The 23,474-nt window shown below is 42.8% G+C and overlaps 1 protein-coding gene across 3 annotated transcripts in view; it reads right to left on the bottom strand.

The window, feature by feature from the left end:
* The window catches only part of AGBL4 (AGBL carboxypeptidase 4), a 2,901,779-nt gene that overhangs the window by 1,746,194 nt on the left and 1,132,111 nt on the right, over positions 1 to 23,474 (bottom strand). The gene's annotated exons all lie outside the window — the stretch shown is intronic.

Below are 23,474 nucleotides of genomic sequence, written 5' to 3'. Positions count from 1 at the left end.
TTTTTCGTATTTTTTTAGCAAAAAAATAAAAAACACAGCATGATTAAATACCACCAAAAGAAAGCTCTATTTGAGTGAGGAAAAACATGACAAAAATTTATTTTACAAAGGATGTATTAACCACTAAAGGACCAACCCTTTTTCTGAGATTTGGTGTTTACAAGTTAAAACAATTTTCTGCTAGAAAATTACTTAGAACCCCCAAAACATTATATTGTTTTTTTTTTTTTCTAACACCCTAGAGAATAAAATAGCAGTCGTTATGTCAATGCAATACTTTCTGTCACACTGTATTTGTGCACTTTTTTGGGAAAAAGGATTTAACAATTGTACTTTTTTTTCTTATTTATTTTACCTTTTTATTTTTACACTGTTCTTTTAAAAAAAAATTGTGCCACTTTTATTCCTATTACAAGGAATGTAAACATCCCTTGTAATAGAAAAAAAGCATGACAGGACCTCTTAACCACCTTCAGACCGGACCATTTTGCTGGTAAATGACCAGAGGTCTTTTTACAATTTGGCACTGCGCTGCTTTAACTGGTAATTGCGCGGTCATGCAATGTTGTACCCAAACAAAATTTGCGTCCTTTTCTTCCCACAAATAGAGCTTTCTTTTGATGGTATTTGATTGCCTCTGCGATTTTTATTTTTTGCGATATAAACGTAAAAAGACCGCAAATTTTGAAAAAAAATGATATTTTCTACTTTTTGTCATTAGAAAAATCCAATAAACTCAATTTTAGTCATACATTTAGGCCAAAATGTATTCAGCCACATGTCTTTGGTAAAAAAAAAAGTCAATAATTGTATATTTATTGGTTTGCGCAAAAGTTGTCACATCTACAAACTAAGGTACGTTTTCTGGAATTTACGCAGCTTTTAGTTTACGACTGCCTATCTCATTTCTTGAGGTGCTAAAATGGCAGGGCAGTACAAAACCCCCCCAAATGACCCCATTTTGGAAAGTAGACACCCTAAGGAAATTGATAAGTGGCATGTTGAGCCCATTGAATATTTTATTTTTTTGCCTCAAGCGATTGAATAATGATAAAAAATATATATATTTTTTTTTTTACACAAAGTTGTCACTAAATGATATATTGCTCACACATGCTATGGGCATATGTGAAATGACACCCCAAAATAAATTCTGCTGCTTCTCCTGAGTACGGGGATACCACATATGTGGGACTTTTTGGGAGCCTAGCCGCGTACGGGGCCCCGAAAACCAAGCACCGCCTTCAGGCTTTCTAAGGGCGTAAATTTTTGATTTCACTTCTCACTACCTATTACAGTTTTGAAGGCCATAAAATGCCAAGATGGCACAAAACCCCCACAAATGACCCCATTTTAGAAAGTAGACACCCCAAGCTATTTGCTGAGAGGCATTTTGAGTCCATGGAATATTTTATATTTTGCCACAAGTTGTGGGAAAATTACAAACTTTAATTTTTTTTTTTTTTTTTCACAAAGTTGTCACTAAATGATATATTGCTCACACATGCTATGGGCATATGTGAAATGACACCCCAAAATAAATTCTGCTGCTTCTCCTGAGTACGGGGATACCACATATGTGGGACTTTTTGGGAGCCTAGCCGCGTACGGGGCCCCGAAAACCAAGCACCGCCTTCAGGCTTTCTAAGGGCGTAAATTTTTGATTTCACTTCTCACTACCTATTACAGTTTTGAAGGCCATAAAATGCCAAGATGGCACAAAACCCCCACAAATGACCCCATTTTAGAAAGTAGACACCCCAAGCTATTTGCTGAGAGGCATTTTGAGTCCATGGAATATTTTATATTTTGCCACAAGTTGTGGGAAAATTACAAACTTTTTTTTTTTCACAAAGTTGTAACTAAATGATATATTGCTCACGCATGCCATGGGCATATGTGAAATGACACCCCAAAATAAATTCTGCTGCTTCTCCTGAGTACGGGGATACCACATATGTGGGACTTTTTGGGAGCCTAGCTGCGTACGGGGCCCCGAAAACCAAGCACTGCCTTCAGGATTTCTAAGGGCGTTACAGTTTTGAAGGCCATAAAATGCCAAGATGGCACAAACCCCCCCCAAATGACCCCATTTTGGAAAGTAGACACCCCTAAATTTAGGGGTACACTAGTGAGACTAGGTAATAAATGGCGGGTGCCCTGAAACTATAAAAAAAATAACTAACCAACCAGCGTCACCTGTAACAGTTATATGGTGATCACTGGTGAAAGGGTTAACTAGGGGGCAATTAGGGGGCTTTATGCGGTAGTATATGGGGGTCCCTGGCGCTATAAAAAGCTGCGGCGAACCTAAATACCTACCTGCCTAACTAGCGTCACCTGTGACACTAATACAGCGATCAGAAAAACGATCGCTTATTAGGCTGGGTTCACACTGGAGCGATGTGGGAACGCCACGAATGCGCGGCGGGTTCCCGCATCACATGCCTCCCGGCGGCAGTTCACACTGCCCTATGCGAACTGCTGGGAGTGTCAGTGAAATGTTAATGACACCCCCAGATCAGTTCGCATATCGCAGTGCGATCTGCAAACTCGGATCGCATGGTGTGAACACCCATGCGATCCGATTCTGCTGCGGACCAAAAAAAGGGTCCCGTGCGAGTTTGCGGCGGGTGCTGCGGGTGCGACACGAATTCAGCCATACTATCTGTATGGCTGAACTCGAATCGCACAGAGATCGGATGTGATTTGCACTGCAGTGCGGTGCGAATCACATCCGTTCTCATAAACCGCTGCAATGTGAACCCAGCCTTAGTGACACTGGCGACGGGGGGTGATCACGGGGTTAAACCTTTATTGGGGGGGTTAGGGGGGTACCTTAGAACTAAAGGGGGCTAACCCTAACTGCCCTAACAGTTATTACAGTCACAAATGACACCCGCCGGGTGATCAGGGGGTTAAACCTTTATTAGGTAATAAATGGCGGGTGCCCTGAAACTATAAAAAAATAACTAACCAACCAGCGTCACCTGTAACAGTTATACGGTGATCACTGGTGAAAGGGTTAACTAGGGGGAAATCAGGGGGCTTTATGCGGTAGTATATGGGGGTCCCTGGCGCTATAAAAAGCTGCGGCGAACCTAAATACCTACCTGCCTAACTAGCGTCACCTGTGACACTAATACAGCGATCAGAAAAATGATCGCTTATTAGGCTGGGTTCACACTGGAGCGATGCGGGAACGCCACGAATCCGTGGCGGGTTCCCGCATCGCATGCCTCCCGGCGGCAGTTCACACTGCCCTATGCGAACTGCTGGGAGTGTCAGTGAAATGTTAATGACACCCCCAGATCAGTTCGCATATCGCAGTGCGATCTGCAAACTCGGATCGCATGGTGTGAACACCCATGCGATCCGATTCTGCTGCGGGCCAAAAAAAGGGTCCCGTGCGAATTTGCGGCGGGTGCGGCGGGTGCGACACGAATTCAGCCATACTATCTGTATGGCTGAACTCGAATCGCACAGAGATCGGATGTGATTTGCACTGCAGTGCGGTGCGAATCAGATTCGTTCTCATAAACCGCTGCAATGTGAACCCAGCCTTAGTGACACTGGCGACGGGGGGTGATTATGGGGTTAAACCTTTATTGGGGGGGTTAGGGGGGCACATTAGAACTAAAGGGGGCTAACCCTAACTGCCCTAACAGTTATTACAGTCACAAATGACACCAATGCAAAAAAAAAAAAAAAAAGCAATTGGTGTCACTGTGACTGGGGGGGCAGGGGTAATTGGGGGGTGATCGGGGGGTAAAGGGGGGGTGTGAGTGTGTCTGGCATGTTCTACTGTGTAGTGTAGTGCTTGTGCAACTCACCGATGCTCTCTCCTCGGTGCCGGAACGAAAAATACCGACACGGAGGAGAGAATACATCACTTCCTCTCCTGTGTTTACATTACAGGAGAGGAAGTGATGTCACCGGACATTTTCATTCGTCGGGAGCGATCGCGAGGGGGTGGCCATGAATGAATGGCCGTCCCCTCGTCCGGGATCACTCCCGAACGAATACCGACCGCCGCAGGCACCGGGCGGGGGCCCGATCGGGCCCCCGACCCGCGGGCAGGCAAGGACGTACATGTAAGCCCTTATGCCTGCCCGTTCCATTCTGTCGACGTACATCGTCGTGCGGCGGTCGGCAAGTGGTTAAATATGAGATCTGGGGTCAAAAAATATCAGATCTCATATTTACACAAAAATGCAATAAAAAAAATTAGATGTCATTTGAAAAAAAAAGTTATGGGAGGAAGTGATGTTTTGATGTCGCTTCTGCCCTGCAATGGCATGGAGACGGGTGGGGGCCATCTTCCCCTCACTCATCTCCATACCACACACGGAAGAGGACCTGATCGCCTACGCCGCTACCGACAGCTCCGGTAAGCAGCGGAGGGCACTGAAGTGCAGTGGGAGGGGGGCCTCTCCTGCCCTCGATAAAAGTGATTTTTATTTGAAAGCGGACCACCCGCTGAAGAAGAGGATATGGTATTATGGTAGCTAGCTGCTGTCCTAACAACGATATCCCTCCTAAAAGTACTGACATATTACGATGGTGGGCGGTCCATAAGTGGTTAAGATATAATCAAACAAAGCAGGACAGCACTTAGATGGTTACATTATGTAGTAAACAAACATAGAGCAAAAAAAAACAAAAACAAAGATAAATATTAATAATAAAAGGAAAACGTATACAGTGGCGTTACACAGATTTCAGGCATAACATTTCAGGTAACAAAAAGGGAAGTCCTAAAATAACTTTCCGAGGCATCTTAGAGGTCATATGATGCCAGTTACAGAACCTTTCTTATCTAAACAAAAGCATCCGCAGTAAGGATTTTTCCTATTGGGAAGGATACAACATGAAAACAAAAGAAAAAAAAAATTAATATAGAGAACACAATATTATCAATATAACCATCTTGACCAGGGAAATACCCGGCGGCCTGATAAACATAGAAATGTGATGCATAAAGCATATTGAACAGAGGAGAACAAGGAGAAAAAAAGGAAGAAGAAAAAACCCGATAAAGGGAAAAAAGACCAAGAAGAAAAAAGGAGAGGAGAGAGAATTGTCCACGGGGAGGGAGCTGGAGGAGTAATAAATCGAGAGAAGCGTACTTTCAAATCGGCCTGAGAATAGCAATCCATGGTTGCCAAACTCTAAGCCCTTGTACACACGGTCGGAGAATCTGTCAGAATGAGTCTTATCGGACCGTGTCGTCAGATAATCTCACTGTGTGTGGTATGCATCGGACTGATTCCGTCCGACCCAATTTTCCAACATGTTGGAAATATTTCCCGACCAACTGGGCCGGACGGACCTAATCCGATCATGTGTAGAGCATTTTCATCGGACCAAGTGCCACGCATGCTCAGATCAAATTCCTACATCAAAGCTATTGGCTACTAGCCTGAATGTAGTCCCATCGTAACGAAATTACGTCATCACGTTCTGAAAGATCGGATTTTTCGCCAACTTGGCCCGACCGTGTGTATGCAACAGTTTCGGACACAATCCGTCGGACTAAATCCGACGGACAAAATTCGATGGATTTGGTTGGCAAAATCTCCGACCGTGTGTACGTGGGCTAAGAAATTTGTCATGTGAATCTGGGGGAATGGCCGCCAGCTTTTCATTCACCATAACATCGTTTATATGATTTTTGACAGCCTCAAAATTAAACACAGGAGGCCAAGCCCCCGCAATGGTTAATTTAGTTGCAGTAAAGAGATGTAGGGTCAGTTGCCATTCTGGGCGTAGAAATTCAACAATTGGTTTGCCAAGAAGAGCTTCATAGGGGTCCCATTTAAGGTTGACATGAAATAAGTTATGGAGGAGTGTATAGACTCTGACCCATAAGCTGCACGCCTTCAGGCATGACCACCAAATATGTGCCATGGAGCCTTCCTGTGAACAGCCCCAAAAACAAAGAGGGGAGCAAGCTGTTACGGGCCAATCTAGCCGGTGTATAATACCACCTATACAATACTTTTCCAATATGAGAACATTTTTCGAACACTTTGAAAGGGCTATAGTCATAACCTGCCAATCCTCCGGATCTAACTGCCTCCCCAGTTCTTTTTCCCATCATAGATGATAGAGTTTTAACGGAGGCTTTTTTGCAGAAATTATACATGTATATATGTAGATGAGTAAACCATCGATATAAGGCCTGGGGTGTGGGCTCTAGCTCTACATATGCTCTCAAAAGGGTTCAGAGTATATGGAGTAGGTCCGGATTTAATAAGATGTTGAAGAAAATGCCTAAGTTGCAGGTAGCTATAGTGTTCTCGTAGAGGGATATTATGAGAGGAACGTAAGGCATCAAATTTCAAAATCCTAGTAGGAATAAACAAAGATGAATGTCTGTGTATCCGTTTGCAGTCCACCAGGAAAATTGGGTCGGATTCTCAGAGCCTAAAGGGAAAAGTCAGCAATGAAGCAGAAACAAGCTGTCCCTCTCTGTACGTGGTCCTGGCTCTTGATTGGATAGATTGATAGCAGCACAACCATTCCAATGACGCGGATGCTGGGGGCGTGGTCGACTCCAGCATTTGTATCTATGGACGCCGAATGCTGGACTCGGGAGCACACCTGCAAAGTAACCCCCGGGAGAGCGCTTCTCCTAGGGGGTTATCTGATGTGGGGAGGAGCCGAGAGAGCAGCAAAACGAGCTGCACAGTGAAGGTAAGTATAACATGTTTGTTATTTTAAATGTAAAAAAACGAAGGCTTACAATCACTTGAAAGATAGATGACTCAAATCAATAATATTTCATTTTAGTCTGGGGGCAGCCGTACAGCACTGTCAGCCATCACAAAAACGAGGCTCTGAAACCATAGTCGCAAAGTACGGACATTAGATAAGGCCATGGCACAGTATCAAATGCCTTGTTCACATCAAGAGACAAAAGCATTGGTTCTAATGAATGGCTGTGAGCTACATGTTGCAACTGCAGTATTCGCCGAATAGCATCCCCTGCTTGTCTCTGTGGAATGAGGCCAACTTGATCTTTCTTAATTAGGTGGGGGAGGAAAGAGTTTAAATGGTCGGCCAAAATGATGGTCAGAATTTTCATATCTATGTTAATAAGGGAAAAAGGCCTAAAGTTAGTCCAGGACGAGTGATCACGGTCAGGATTAGGAAGAAACACTATGTTAGCAGTTAAAAGATCAGATGTAAAAGTCTGGCCATCTGTAACAGATTTGTATATGTCAGATGTGGGGCTACAACATCAGCTAGCTTCCTGTAGTAAAGTGTTGTATAGCTGTCCGGACTAGGTCGTTTACCTACTTTCAAGTCTTTAATGCATTGGAGGAGTGTGGTAAGGCGGTGACAAAATTCCTCCAAGACCCGCGCTGTATTACCAGTAGGCACATAATGTCGAGTGCGTAGGGTAATAGAGGTCAATTTAGGAGTGAAAATATGTAGCCTATTGGCCAACATCTGATTCAGCCAATTTGCCTTAGCGTACCATTTCTGGCGAGACCAACGCAAAATGTGCTCAGTGAGACAAAGATCCAGCTCCGAAAAGAGCTTGGTCTAAGAGTTTACAGTTGGCAGAAGTAGGGGATTGTTTAAATGCCATGGAGAGTACCTCCAGACGGCCTCTAGGTTGCGTTGTTTTATGCCCGTACACACAAGCGGAATTTCCGACCAAAAGCTCACATCAGACTTTTGCTGGCGGAATTTGCCATTGTGTGTACATGGCATTAGGCAATGTTCTTGCTTGCGCTTCAAAGCCAACTGTATAAATGTGGCCCTAAGGACCTCCCTATATGCCAGAGAATGACAGGAGATGATATCGAACCTGCATTGATGCAGAATTATTCCGCAGAGGCTTTCAAGACATTAGTAGTAATCAGCATGGATTCATGAAGAATCGTTCTTGCCAATCCAATCTATTAACATTCTATGAAAAGGCGAGTTTCCATCTAGGTAAAGGAAGGCCCGTAGACGTGGTATATCTGGATTTTGCAAAAGCATTTGACACAGTTCCCTATAAACGTTTATTGTACAAAACAAGGTCCATTGGCATGGACCATAGGGTGAGTACATGGATTGAAAACTGGTTACAAGGGCGAGTTCAGAGGGTGATGTTAAATGGGAAGTACTCAGAATTGTCAGAAGTGGGTAGTGGGGTGCCCCAGGGTCCTGTGCTGGGACCAATCCTATTTATTTTGTTCATAAACGACCTGGAGGATGGGGTAAACAGTTTAATCTCTGTATTTTCGGACAATACTAAGTTAATCAGGGCAATAATATTTCTGCAGGATGTGGAAACCTTGTAAAAATATCTGAACAAATTAATGGGGTGGGCAACTACATGACAAATGAGGTTTAATGAAGAAAAATGTAAAATAATGCATTTGGGTGGCAAAAATATGAATGCAATCTATACACTGGGGGGAGAACCTCTGGGGGATTTCTAGGATGGAAAAGGACCTGGGGGTCCTAGTAGACGATAGGCTCAGCAATGGCATGCCATGCCGAGCTGCTGCTAACAAAGCAAACAGAATATTGGCATGTATTAAAAAGGGGATCAACTCCAGAGATAAAACGATAATTATTCCGCTGTACAAGACTCTGGTCCGGCCGCACCTATGTATGCTGTCCAGTTCTGGGCACCAGTCCTCAGGAAGGATGTACTGTAAATGGAGCAAGTACAAAGAAGGGCTAAGCTAATAAAGGGTCTGGAGGATATTATGAGGAAAGGTTGCGAGCACTGAACTTATTCTCTCAGGAGAAGAGACGCTTGAGAGGGGATATGATTTCAATTTATAAATACTGTATTGGTGACCCCACAATAGGGATAAAACTTTTTCATGGAAGGGAGTTTAACAAGACACGTGTCCACTCATTAAAATTAGATGAAAAGAGGTTTGACCTTAAACTACTTAGAGGGTTCTTTACTGTAAGTGCAGCAAGGATGTGGATTTCCCTTCCACAGATGGTGGTCTCAGCAGGGAACATTGATAATTTCAAAAAACTATTAAATAAGTACCTGAACGATCACAACATACAGGGATATACAATGTAATACTGACATATAATCGCACACATAGGTTGGACTTGATGGACTTGTGTCTTTTTTCAACCTCACCTACTATGTAACTATATTTGCCTGGACCTCTTTGAGGAATAGGAGCGAATCATTCATGATCCAGGGGCCATGAGGTTTATCAAAGATAGAACAGCAAACTACCAGGACAGGGTCATGATCTGACCATGGGGCAGCAAGAATAGAAGTGGGTACCACTAAGAGGAGATGCATCCTTGATATAAACATATGATCTATTCTAGAGTGAGAGTGATGAGGGTGGGAATAATACGTGTAATCTTTACCCAAGGGGTTAAGTTCCCTCCAGAGATCAACCAATTCTTGGGACTTTAAAGAATGAGCAAACATTTTTGGCATCAGGGGATAGAGCAGCACACTCCCAGGGGTATTTGTCCAAGGAAGGGTTCAAAGCCAGGATTTGAGTGTCCTGCAAGGAGAAGAGTAATTCTTTGGTGGGATGCCAACAAGCAATAGACATTGGTCAGAAAGGGTCCTGGGGTAGAGGGGCGTAATAAGTCATAATGGTAACCTCTGTATCCTTAATGGTGCCCTGAAGCAAAAGATACCTACCCTCTGGATCCGTAATCTGTTTAGTGAAACTAAAAGGAACCGATTTGCGATGGCAATGAGTACTCCTCTTTGCTTAGTCAGACGCATTGCCATAAAAACCTGGGGATACTAAGCATCAAAATATTTAGGACAGGAGTTTGTTGAAAAATGGGTTTTCTGCAAATAGGCTATAGCTATCTGCTGTCTCTTGAGATATTTAAAAACTTTCACTAATTTTTGAGGCAAATTCATGCCCTGAACATTCAGGGACCATCAATTTAGTGTCGTAGTGGGGAAGGAAAGAATCTAAAACGGTTCCTCCAAACACAATCCGAGCAGACCCAAAGAAAGAAAAAGAGACTGAGAGAGAAGGAGAATCAAGCATAAGGCAACACGAGAGGATCATGTAATAAAACATGAAGAGGCCGACTGATACTCGGTGTGGAAAAGGTCTATACAACATAATTGTAACTAGTGGTGGGACAAAGGGCCTACTGGAGGGGCAGAGGTTGGCCAAGACTACCTTCCTAGCCAAGTTCTGGCACATCTGGGGGAGCAGTGGCCTGACGAAACCACTCAGCATCTTCTAAAGTCAAATGTACAGCAGAAAATTAGGCACATATTATATAGAAAGATCATTTTAAAAAGGCACAACGAGGTAAATATATCTATAGATAAAAATGCACTGACTGAGGGCCAAAAACCAGGTCTGCTGGGTCTTAATGTATAGGTCAAAGGTTACAGCCCGTATAGTGAAAGGATTCCCCAAAAGCTAGGTGAGGGCATGCAGCTCATTATAAGGTAAATCTCCTTTGCAAGCAACAGAATGCTCTCACCGCCAATAGCACGTAAAGAGTATATATGGTAGAAAATAACTATAATTAAAAAAGAAAACTTGGTAACAAAATCTAATAAAAAAAAAAGACCTATCACACACATTACTTAATATTGAAAATGAAGTTCCAGGTCGGCATAACCCATCGCCGCCATCTCACAATTGGAGCAGCTCAGGGTAAGAGATCTACATACAGTAACACCATTCACGAAACGGGAAGAAAAAAAAAAGGGGGGTGGTGCTGGTTATCCGGAGCCAGTAAGTGACATTTGGCAAATAAAGGGCTCAATGCAGAAGTACTTAGGCCATCTGGCCCCAGATCACTAAGGCTAGTGTCAAAACATGGATCAGAGTCCACAGTGGGCGATGAGAGCAGTTGATCTGGTAGGAGTTTCAGACTCAGAGTTGAAAAAAAAAGCACTCCAGTTAGACTTAATCAACTCTGTCATCCTGTTGGCACATCCTGAAAACGTTGTGCTTGAAGAGAACAAAGTGCTTGGGAGCCTTGGGAGTGAGGAGGCTGAGAGAATCTTGGACAAGCAGATGAGGATGGCGACTCTTTTTGGTTAGAGGGTAGGTCATACTGGAGTTCATGAAAATGGCACCGCCGGTCAGATAGAGAAGTGTGGAACTGGCGACCTTGGTGGTAGAACGAGAGCTTAAAGGGGAATCCCCACCTGTACCTGATCCCTTATGTTTGTAAGACCTGTAGGTAAGGTTTTAGGTTCCTTCTCCTGGCGATGGTAACTTGGCAGAGATCTGCAAAAAGGTGAAGGGGGTTGCCCTGAAAGGAGAGGTCATGGCGGTCCCTTGCTGCTTGCGGAGTATCTTACGATAATAGTGGAACTTGATAATAACATCCCTTGGAGGACCCTCGGTTGGTTCAGGGGCAAGGGACCTGTAAATGCGGTAAAATTCCAAATGCTCATGGGGAAGCTCAGGTGCAAGTTCCTGAAAAAAAAAACAGTGGCAGTACATTGCAAGTCATTAATGACCTCAGGGATTTCACGGATGTGGAGGCTATCTCGGCGGGCCTTGTTTTCTGCATCCTCTAGCTTATCCTGTAAACTCTCAACTTCAGGATTTAGCTTATCAACTTCCCCCTCATGCCCCTCGAGCACTTTTGTTGCTAAGTTTATTAGGGTGTAGGGCGTAGGGTGTTGTATGACCGTGCAATCGTCATTCAAAGTGTGAAATCGCTGAAAGCTGAAAATTGGCCTGGGCAGGAAGGGGGTTTAAGTGCCCAGTAAGAAAGTGGTTAAATGAAAATTGTACGATCTGGTTTTGTAGGAGAAAAATATTTGTGCTTGTCCGATCAGATAATATCGGGTGAACTGTCATGATCGGCCTTTAAGAAGCTGTCATGTTAACGTTCAGATTATCGCATGATTGCTTTGAAAGCAGTATTTTTTCATATCGTGTGGCTTTAGGGAAGAGTGGGAGGTTAACGTAGTCTTGTCCTGCTTCTATTGTTAAGATACACTAGAGTGAATGTTGTAACTCTAGGAAAGGTTATGTTACTGGCACCAGGTGAATTTTTTTAGGAAAAAAGAACAGAGAAAAGGAAAGGTAATGAAGACATCACATCTAAAGATTGGTAAGCTGCAACATATTAACATTTTATTTTTGGCTTTGTATGCGATTTAAGGAGAGAGATGGAAGGTACGACCCATCCTCAGGCTTTTTCTGCTTAAGCTGTACCCCCTGGGGAGGTTTCCACTTACTTCTTGCCTCCAGGGCCAATTTTTTACAGGTTAAATAAAGCTCTCCCGTGAATCAGTATCAAATGCTAGAGAGTTTCACACCCCCTTATGAACATTTAAAGTGAGCCTTTAAGTGTCTCCTTTTTTGTTATGTTATACTTAACTGCTCTGTGCAGTGGTTTTGCACAGAGCAGCCCTGATCCTCCTCTTCTCAGGTCCCTTGCTGGTGCTCCTGGCCCCTCCCTCCTGCTGAGCACCCCCACAGCAAGGAGCTTGCTATAGGAGCACACAAGCCTAGCTACAGCACCCTGTGTCCATTTAGACATGAAGCTGCAGCCCCACCCCGCCCCTTTTCTCTCCTCATTGGCTCACTGACTTTGATTGACAGCAGCGGGAGCCAATGGCACTTTGCTGCTGTCTCAGCCAATGAGGAGGAAGAGTCCCAGACAGCCAAGTCTCACATGCAACATTACTGGATCAAGATGGGGCTCAGATAAGTATTAGGGGGCTGAGGGGGGCTGCTGCACACAGAAGACTTTTTATCTTAATGCATTTTTTATCTTCTGCCTTTACAACCACTTTAAAGCTGTAGTGAACTACCACTTTAAACTTGCACCTATAAGTAAGCTTAAAATACGGCTTACCTGTAGGTACAAATAATTGTATGAAAGAAGAGGAAATAGATCTGGCGCTATACCCTTAAATGAAATAATTAATACCAATAAAATGAAACAAATTGTGAAAAAAATGGTGACAAAAATATATAAAAAATTATCAGCACGCTGGTAAATAATGAGCTAATCTTACGAAACATAAAATATAAAATATAAAGCATAAAACACTGTGAAGCCCAACAATATCGTTGGCCAGACAGCGTGCACTTTCTACACAGACGGCAAGCGGCCGACGGGATTTTTAAAAAAGCAATCTTTTTACAAAAAGCGATCTGTTACCTTCTGTTTGTGAGTAGCTTTCTTATTTTATTAATAAACTCCTTGTCAATACATACTGCACCATGGATGTGTTTTTTCCTCATCATACATATTGTGGCACGCAATACTAGCGGAAGAGCAGGCGTCTCCCAGGACAACATCAAACCATTGCCAGAGAGCAGCACAGTGGCTTATACTGTGGAGGCTGATCCACCCCTGTAGGGGTAAGAGCTCTGGTGAGAGCAATCACATTATTATTCACTGTGCACTGGGAGAAGCAGTTGTATTTTATGAAGATAACCACTGAAGATATTCACCATTATCCATTGTCATTCACCCGTTACCCATTTTTTTGCACAAATCACATTGGCTTTTTTTATAAATGTGGGACTTTCACTGATTGCAATTTTTATTTTTATTTTCATTTTTATTTTTTCTATTTGTACTTTTATTTTTTATTTTTTTATTTTTATTGCAATGGCAAGTTTATCTATTTTTATCAATTGACTTATTATGTGGTTTGGCTTGCACTTTTATTATTGTATCCACACATAGCTTTTATGCAATTTTTTTTCTAGTGACACTAGTATACTAAGCACCTGATATATGGCACCTAGAGTGGTCTAGGCACTTAGAATAAGCACGGTCCTTTTGGGCTTTTTATATGATATTGTTGGGCTTCACAGTGTTTTATGCTTTATATTTTATATTTTATGTTTCATAAGATTAGCTCATTATTTACCAGCGTGCTGATAATTTTTTATATATTTTTGTCACCATTTTTTTCACAATTTGTTTCATTTTATTGGTATTAATTATTTCATTTAAGGGTATAACGCCAGATCTATTTCCCCTTCTTTCATACAATTATTTCCACCCATACAGGGCGGCAAATTAAGTAGAGGCTGCTCATACCATAGACATACCAATTGGTTCCATAGCGCAATCTTTCCTGTCTTTGCTTCTTTACCTGTAGGTACAATGAATATTTCCTAAATATCCACAGTTTAGGAGATATTCTCAATATGCATGCATTAAAAGTCTTCTTCGTTTTCTGTTAGCCATATTGTCTTTTTTCAACTTACAAATTATTTTAATAAAATCTTACAAACCATTCAGCTTGCATTAGATGCATCCAGCATCTAGGTATATCTCAGATATGGAGTTACAAATAGCATCAAAGGAGACAAACAGGCTTTTTGTGGTAATAATGTAGAGACAGAAGTGCGGTTAAAAAAAATGCTGAACACAAAAGAAGGGATTTGGCTTTTGCATTGCATATATGAAAAGAATCCATTAAAGAAAGATGTTTGTGCTCACTGAATAATCTGTGTACATCTATTTACAGAAATTATTTTTCAATTCAGTCCTGACAAACCGTGACATAATAGTTTAGCATCATAAACAACTTCAGCACCTTGGATAGCACAGAAACTCAATGTACTCATTAGGGTTCAATTACTAACTAGGCTGTTCACTTTTAAAGGAAAGCTCCACTTGGCAAAGGAAATTTTCCCCACAGGTTAGTGAATGTGGTAGGATTGCCCTTTGCCAAGAATAACCAATCGCGTGCAAAGAAAATATTACTTGAACATAATTGGATGAGCATGAAGAGTCCAGTGAGCATGTATATGCATGAGTCCACAGGTCAATTTTAATTTATGTGGTTGACCTCTAAACTGGTCTTCAGATCTAATCCATATATCCCTAATCATTTGTTGAAGAGGAATATTAAACCTTGTAATAGAAAGAAACTCACAATAGTTACTCGCAGTGGCACTAGCTGACACGCAGACACAAACTGAGACATTAAACACAAGTGATGGTCATCGACAAGGACAGATGGTCAGACAGCAAGAGGCTAAGCTAGATGTATTTAGATGATATCCCAACCTTCTTCTACAATACCAGACCCCATGCTCACTTCATCCTGAATTATACAAACCTAAGTCTCAATTAAAAATTTAGTTTAAAATAGGTACATATCAAGTGTATAAAAAACAAAGAAAACATCAAAAACCAGCTTTTATTGTCTAATGCTGCGTACACACGACCGGACTTTCCGGCAGACTAGGTCCGATAGAGTCATTCTGTCGGATAGTCCGATCATGTGTGGGATAGTCTGATCATTTTTCTTTAAAAAAAAATCAGACGGACCTAGAAATAGAACATGTTGACTCAATTCCTATTGGGAAAACCGTTCATCTGTGTGCTGTTCTAACAGACCAAATATGACACAAGGGCAGCTATTGGCTACTGACTATTGAACTTTCTTTTCTAGTCCCGTCGTACCTCATCACGTTCAAAACGAATGGACTTTCAAACGGACTTTAGTCTTTAGTCCGTTCGCTTTTGGGCAAGTCCGTTTGTTCGGAAGTCTGTCATAACTCCGTTGAAAGTCCGTCAGGAAGACCGTCTGACCTTTTCTGCCGGAAAGTCTGTTCGTGTGTATGCAGCATTATTGTTTTGTTTTTTTCTAAAGCAGCTACAGTTCGAATGAAAAGCTCTCAGCAGCTGCAAATTTGGATTCTTGCTCTCTGTGGGGAAGCAGTGGTCTCTCTGCCAAGGTCCTTCATGCCCCCTACTGAGTCATAGCTCAGCAATAAGCAAAGCTCATGCTCCCTGATGATTGGAGAGTTCTGGCTGTGACTCAACGGTAGGTGCGTCAGACCTTTGCAAAGAGACCACTGCTTCCCTTTATATTTTCATATTTTCCTTCAGTCTCCTGGCAGGTCTGGTGGCCTATTGGGTTTTTCCTTTGATCCTCTAGCAGCTAGGGTGCCGCTGTACTAGTGCCCTGCTGCCCAGCAGTGCTGTGGGCTCAGGCTGGTATGTTGATGATGGCCCAGGCTCACAAGTGGGTTGGGTGATGTTGGGAGCAGTTCATCTTGGGAGAAGAGTAGTGCTGGATCAGGGAGTGGTGATTCTTTGGGAGGAAGCACAGAAGTGTAGATAAATAGGCCAGGAAAGCTTTTCTTAACCATTGAAGGGACAAAATAATTTCTCCCTTAATGACCAGGCCATTTTTTGGGATACAGCACTGCGTTGCTTTAACTGACAATTGTGCAGTCATGTGACGTTGTACCCAAACAAAATTGATGACCTTTTTTTCCCACAAATAGAGCTTTCTTTTGGTGTTACTTGATCACCTCTGCATTTTTGTATTTTTTTGCGCTGTAAACAAAAAAAGAGAGACAATTTAAAAATATATATATATTTGTTATACTTTTTGCTATAATAAATATCCCCAAAAAATTTAAAGAAAGAAAATTCTTCCTCAGTTTGGGCCGATATGTATTCTTCTACATATTTTTGGTAAAAAAAAATTCAATAAGTGTATATTGACTGGTTTGCGCAAAAGTTAGTGTCTACAAAAATGGGAATATATTTATGGCATTATTAATATTATATTATTATTTATGGCATTATTATTTTAAATTTTTACTAGTAATGGCAGTGATCTGCGATTTTTATCGTGACTGCGACATTGCAGCAGACAGAAAGGTCATAGTGATATGGGTAGGTGACAAAGTCAAAAAAAGCATCAACGTCCTTGAAAGTGGAGATAGAGGCAGGGAAATTTTTTGGGGGATTTTTGGGGGTGCTAGCAAATAGAAAATACAAGTACTAGGATATGTATAAAAAATATAACAAATATTTTATTATTACATACAATACATGGTTAAAAAGTTGATTGTGCTTTTGATACATGAGTGCATGAAAACATCTTGTCTTCAAAGAAGATAAAAGCTAGTCACTCAGCTTAATGGTAGAGTGATTATCACAACACGTTTCACCACCCAGGGCTTCCTCTGGGGATATATTTAAAGATAAAATATATAGCACTGCATAAAACAAAACATAATTAGAAACACTACAATGACTCATTACACAACATAATAAATTACAATATCAGCTGCCATGCTATTTCATTGTCACTCACCTACATAAGGTCTCTGCCTATAGATGTCAAGTGGATAGCACACATGTAGGCCAATCAATGCCCAAACAGACCAGGCTGGGATCTGTGTATATATCGGTATAATGTGTTAATCAAATTGGATTAATTGTTTGACTAAGAAAATAGCCATATAAAGAGAAGCATGTAAAAAAGCATCAAATGGATGCGAAAATATTATATGCATAAATGTGTATACTTGAACCATATGTAAGTATGGCATACTTACATCAAAAGCTGCTAGGAAGAAGATAAGCCAAGGATGCCAATTTACAGACCGAAGTCTAATTTGTGAAAGCATATGATGAAAAAGCTGCAAAAATAGGGTAGTAGAGGGTCTAAATAGGTCCAGACTGCACAGATTGGGGTTTAAGGAAGAAAAAGACTAGTATAAGAACAGAATCAGAGAAGTCTGGGTCAGATGTTACACAGAACAGAGACCAAGTTCCTGCTGCAGATCATATGTCCCCCTAGGTGTACATAGAAGATTATTGAAACAGATTTATAAATAGAGCAGGGCAGAACGTTGAATAATGCAGCAAAAGATTAGAAGATTGGTTCTCTAGTGTTTATCTCAAGTAGAACCATTCACCAGCATGGTCATCCTTGGAGTATCAGACAATCAGCCATAGCAGTGTGTGTTCTTTTAACTGTATACCGCGTGGCTGGCGTCTGATCTCACCGGCCGATCGCAAACGTGCAGACGATACGGCGCATGTGCATAGCGTCATTGGGTGGGAATACTACAGTTCCCATACTGCAGCATGGCCCATTGATGAGGGGAGGCGCAACAGCAGCTGACATGCCCCAATCAGTGGTTGTGCATCTTTCCCCTCCAATCAGAGCATAGAAAACTGCTCGTATAAGTACCGGCTATTGGATCCAACGGCATAGGTCAGGGACAGGATTGGCAATTTGGAATAATGAATAAAAAAATACGTGGTAAACCGGTGGGTAGAGAATACCGGGACCGTGATAAACCATCCCTGCTCAGGGCAAACAGACCACAGGCAGTGTGTGGGTAGAACAACATGACGGGGAAAGGGAAGAAGGGGAAGGAGAATGGGAGAAAAAAGGAAGGGGGGGGGATAGGGCGAGATTGAGGAAGGAGAAGAAAAGATAAGGGGAAGAAGGAAGGGAACCGCAGCACGGCATAACATCGATTATACATAACTTAACAAAAAGGAGGGACAACAAAGGACAGAATATAATAGATAAAGCAAATTAAAGATCCATAGTGCTTAAGTTTTACATTAAAGTATGCACTCTTGAAAGTTTACATCATCAATGATAAGAATTATAAAGTTCCTCTGTATAATAACAATTATAAATTCACCACTGAACAGGAGTTGTTGGGGAAGGATTGCGGCAGACAGATCGGACAATTTTGACACTATTTTGTGACCAGTAGGGATGAGCTTCGAGTTCGAGTCGAACTCATGTTCGACTCGAACATTGCCTGTTCGCCTGTTCAGCGAACAGTGAACAATTTGGGCTGTTCGCAGCAAATTCGAAAAGCCGGAACACCCTATACAAGTCTATGGGAGAAATCTAAAGTGCTAATTTTAAAGGGTAATATGCAGGTTACTGTCCTAAAAAGTGTTTGGGGATCCGGGTCCTGCCCCAGGGGACATGGATCAATGCAAAAAAAGTTTTAAAAACGGCCGTTTTTTCAGGAGCAGTGATTTTAATAATAATTAAAGTGAAACAATAAAAGTGTAATATTCCTTTAAATTTCGTAGCTGGGGGGTATCTATAGTATGCCTGTGAAGGGGCGCATGTTTCTGGTGCTTAGAACTGTCTCTGCACAAAGTGTCATTTGTGCAGGAAAAAAAGTCTTTTAAAATCACTTGCGGCTATTGTCGGGTCCCGTAATACAGAGAACACTCAATGAGTGGTCTCTGCATTAGCCGACAATTCATTCATTCATTGATAAAAAAAAAAAAGTGTGGGGGTTCCCCTAAATTCAATTACCAGGCCCTTCAGGTCTGACATGGATATTAAGGGGAACCCCGTGTCAAATTAAAAAAAAAAATTGACGTGGGGGTCCCCCTAAATATCCATAACCAGACCCTTCTGGTCTGATATGGATATTAAGGGGAACCCCGCATCAATTTTAAAAAAAATTGACGTGGGGGTCCCCCTAAAAATCCATATCAGACCCTTTATCCGAGCACGCAACCTGGCAGGCCGCAGGAAAAGAGGGGGGGACGAGAGAGCGCCCCCCCCCTCCATTCTGAACCGTACCAGGCCACATACCCTCAACATTGGGAGGATGCTTTGGGGGTCTGTGACCCCTCAAAGCACCTTGTCCCCATGTTGATGAGGACAAGGGCCTCATCCTCACAACCCTGGCCGTTGGTTGTGAGGGTCTGCGGGCGGGGGGCTTATCAGAATCTGGAAGCCCCCTTTAACAAGGGGACCCCCAGATCCCGGCCCCCCCCTGTTTGAAATGGTAAGGGGGTACAAAAGTACCCCTACCATTTCACAAAGAAAGTGTCAAAATGGTTAAATAAGACAAACACACTTTTGAAAAATTCCTTTATTAAAAATAAAAAAAATAAAAAAAAGATTCCAGCGGTGCTGATCCACTCTTGCTATCCAGCGATGGGTCTCCGGGGTCCAGCGATGGATGATCATATCCAGCGACGGGGATCTCTCAGTCCAGCGCTGTCCATACATCCTTCTTCTGAAACCTGCGTTACATCAGAGGGGCGGGGTCACCCACACGTCACTGGGGAACCCCTGGCTTCCCTCTCCAGCGTCAGAGGGGCGGAGTCAGGTGACGGGTGGCCCCGCCCTCCTAATATAAGAAACGTCAGCGCTGGGATCTCTGCAGTGTCTCCGGAGTGGAGACAGAAGAAGGATGTATGGACAGCGCTGGACTGAGAGATCCCCCGTCGCTGGATATGATCATCCATCGGTGGACCCCGGAGACCCGTCGCTGGATAGCAAGAGTGGATTAGCACCGCTGGAATCTTTTTTTTATTTTTTTTATTTTTAATAAAGGAATTTTTCAAAAGTGTGTTTGTCTTATTTAACCATTTTGACACTTTCTTTGTGAAATGGTAGGGGTACTTTTGTACCCCCTTACCATTTCAAACAGGGGGGGCGGGATCTGGGGGTCCCCTTGTTAAAGGGGGCTTCCAGATTCTGATAAGCCCCCCGCCCGCAGACCCTCACAACCAACGGCCAGGGTTGTGAGGATGAGGCCCTTGTCCTCATCAACATGGGGACAAGGTGCTTTGAGGGGTCACAGACCCCCAAAGCATCCTCCCAATGTTGAGGGTATGTGGCCTGGTACGGTTCAGGAGGGAGGGGGGGGCGCTCTCTCGTCCCCCCCCCCTCTTTTCCTGCGGCCTGCCAGGTTGCGTGCTCAGATAAAGGGTCTGATATGGATTTTTAGGGGGACCCCCACGTCAATTTTTTTTTAAATTTGATGCGGGGTTCCCCTTAATATCCATATCAGACCTGAAGGGTCTGGTTATGGATATTTAGGGGGACCCCCACGTCAATTTTTTTTTAAAAATTGACACGGGGTTCCCCTTAATATCCATTTCAGACCTGAAGGGCCTGGTAATTGAATTTAGGGGAACCCCCACGCTTTTTTTTTTTTTTTTATCAATGAATGAATGAATTGTCGGCTAATGCAGAGAACACTCATTGAGTGTTCTCTGTATCACGGGACCCGACAATAGCCGCAAGTGATTTTAAAAGACTTTTTTTCCTGCACAAATGACACTTTGTGCAGGGACAGTTCTAAGCACCAAAAACATGCGCCCCTTCACAGGCATACTATAGATACCCCCCAGCTACGAAATTTAAAGGAATATTACACTTTTATTGTTTCACTTTAATCATTATTAAAATCACTGCTCCTGAAAAAACGGCAGTTTTTAAAACTTTTTTTTGCATTGATCCATGTCCCCTGGGGCAGGACCCGGGTCCCCAAACACTTTTTAGGACAGTAACCTGCATATTACCCTTTAAAATTAGCACTTTAGATTGTGAACGTTCGAGTCCCATAGACTTTTATAGGGTTCTAAAGTTCACACGAAGTTTAGGTCTGTTCGCAGGTTCTGGTGCGAACCGAACAGGGGGGTGTTCGGCTCATCCCTAGTGACCAGTGACATTTATACAGCGATCGGTTCTATAAATAGCCAGTGAAATCTTATATATGGTTTAACATATTAACACAATTTTCAATTGCAAAGACATTTTCAATCTTTCTAAATCTGTAGCTTTCTTCAAAAATATTATCAGATGGTCTCAAAAAAATGTTGAAGTGTACCTAAAGGCAAAACGTTTTATTTTTCTTTTGGACAGAGTGGAGAGGGATTAGAACACCTATTACGTTATTATTTCTGTCTGTGCCCCTGTTAGGGAGATTCAGCCTCTCTATTTGTCCTGTTTTTCTTTGTAATTTAAAGTGAAAGTAAAAGAAAATTTCTAAATTTTGGTAAATTCTTCCAAAGAAGTAAAATCTTCCAATGAGGACACTAGTTCTGGTGATCTGGGGGCCCCCAAGAGATTCCCTTCATTTGCCTGTTTTGGCTATGGGACAAGAAGTGAAGGGAAATCTCCCCAATGGGACACACATGGTAAGAAAAACTGAGAAGGATTATAACCCTCCCTTACTTTGTCCAAAAGGAAAAAAAAAAAGTTGTACCTATAGTATATTGACACCCCAGATTCCACCCAACACCCTCTTCATCAAACTATAGTTTTTTATTTTATTTTAATTCATTTACATTTTGGATAGAGCAGAGAATGACTGAAACCCTTATCATTTTTCTTTTTGCCATTTGTGTCTCATCTTTTCTCACCAACCCAGCATGCACCGGTCAGTGGCATCACATGGGGACAGTATCACCAGTTGGCTCCGCCCCTTACCTACTTAAAGCAGAGTTCCACCCAAAAGTGGAAGCTCTGCTTATCAGCCTCCTCCCCCCTCCGGTGCCACTTTTGGCATCTTTTGGGGGGGGGGGGGGGGTACCTGTTCTTGACAGGTAAAAGCGTAGTAGGGAACCAACATGAAGCCGCAAGGCTTCCCTGACAGTTTCCCTTACAGGCAGTGGTGATGGCAGCACCCAAGAGCCAATGGAAACATCGGCTGGGGCGTCCACATCTCTGGATTACAGGTCCTAATATTTAAAGTCACCAGCTACAGTATGCATAGCTGCTGACTTTAAAAGTTCTGCTGGGGGGGGGCATAGCTCTGATTTAAGAACTGTCATACGGTGAAGCAGGCAGTCGACGGGGTGCCCTTGTCATGGGTGGAGTTTTTTTGGGGTCCGTCAGTGCGGTGGGTGGACTGACGATGGATCTACATCGGGTGACATTGTTTTTTTTATTTTTAGCAAAGGAATTGTCAAAAATAGTTTCTTTGTTTTTATTTCTTTTTGACACTTCTTTTGGTAAATGAGTAGGGGTACAATGTACTCCATACTCATTCACATAAGAGGGGGCAGGATATGGGGGCCCCTTGTTAAAGGGGCTTCCAGATTCCGATAAGACCCCCGCACGCAGACCCCCACAACCACCACCCAGGGTTGTGGGGAAGAGGCCCTTCTACCCATCAGCATGTGGACAAGGTGCTGCGGAGTGGGGGACACCCCCCAAGTTGGGGGCATGTGGCCTGGTATGGTTCAGGAGGCTGGGTGCTCACTTGCCCCCCCCTTTTCTGGCCTGCCAGGCTACATGCCCAGATAAGGGTCTGGTATGGATTTTGGGGGTGACCCCACGCTGTTTAAAAAAAAAGAACCAAAGGGCCTGGTATGAATTGGGGGGCCCCCATGCCACATTTTTGTATTGCCGGCAATGTTTTTTTTTTTTTTTCATTCAGCTGTCAGTGGGAAAGCCGGCTTTCCAGTCCACTCCTTAACAACCAGCTATTTACTGTGGCCTGATTGGACAAACCCTTGCACCTGTTTAGTGGTCAGGTGCATTGCTTTAGCCAATCAGGGCTTAGGAGGGGGGCTCAACAGGCGAACATCCCGCCAAGCACCATGCAAATTCGGGTGTTCGCCAAACATGCAAACAGGCGATGTTCGGGCCAAACTTATGCTCGGTCTGAACTGCTAGCCCAACACCAAAGGGCCAATATATCAAAAACTAAAATTTACCATTTTAAAATGAATTACTTGTGACATGTCATTTATATGTCATTCATATGTCAGGCCCTGCCACGGAGAAGCTGCATTGCCAGATAGATAAATGCAACCTACCACCAACAGTCTCTTTCTACACTGAGCAATAATGTAGTGTTGGTAGGTTGGAATGATCCTCCCAGTTGTTTTTGCAATTGAATAGTGGTTGGCAGTAATTACAATTGCCTGAGATTGTTTTATGGCCAATCATAAAGCTAAAAGTGATTTTTTACGTTTTAGCTTAGAATTCCTTTTCTCACTCCTCTCAGATCATT

Source organism: Lithobates pipiens, unplaced genomic scaffold (genome assembly GCF_037356315.1).
Source record: "Lithobates pipiens isolate NorthernLeopardFrog02 unplaced genomic scaffold, aLitPip1_a1.2 Scaffold_23, whole genome shotgun sequence".
NCBI lineage: Eukaryota > Metazoa > Chordata > Amphibia > Anura > Ranidae > Lithobates > Lithobates pipiens.
Note: the sequence above shows the minus strand (reverse complement) of the source record. Positions and strands in the feature narration are given on the sequence as shown.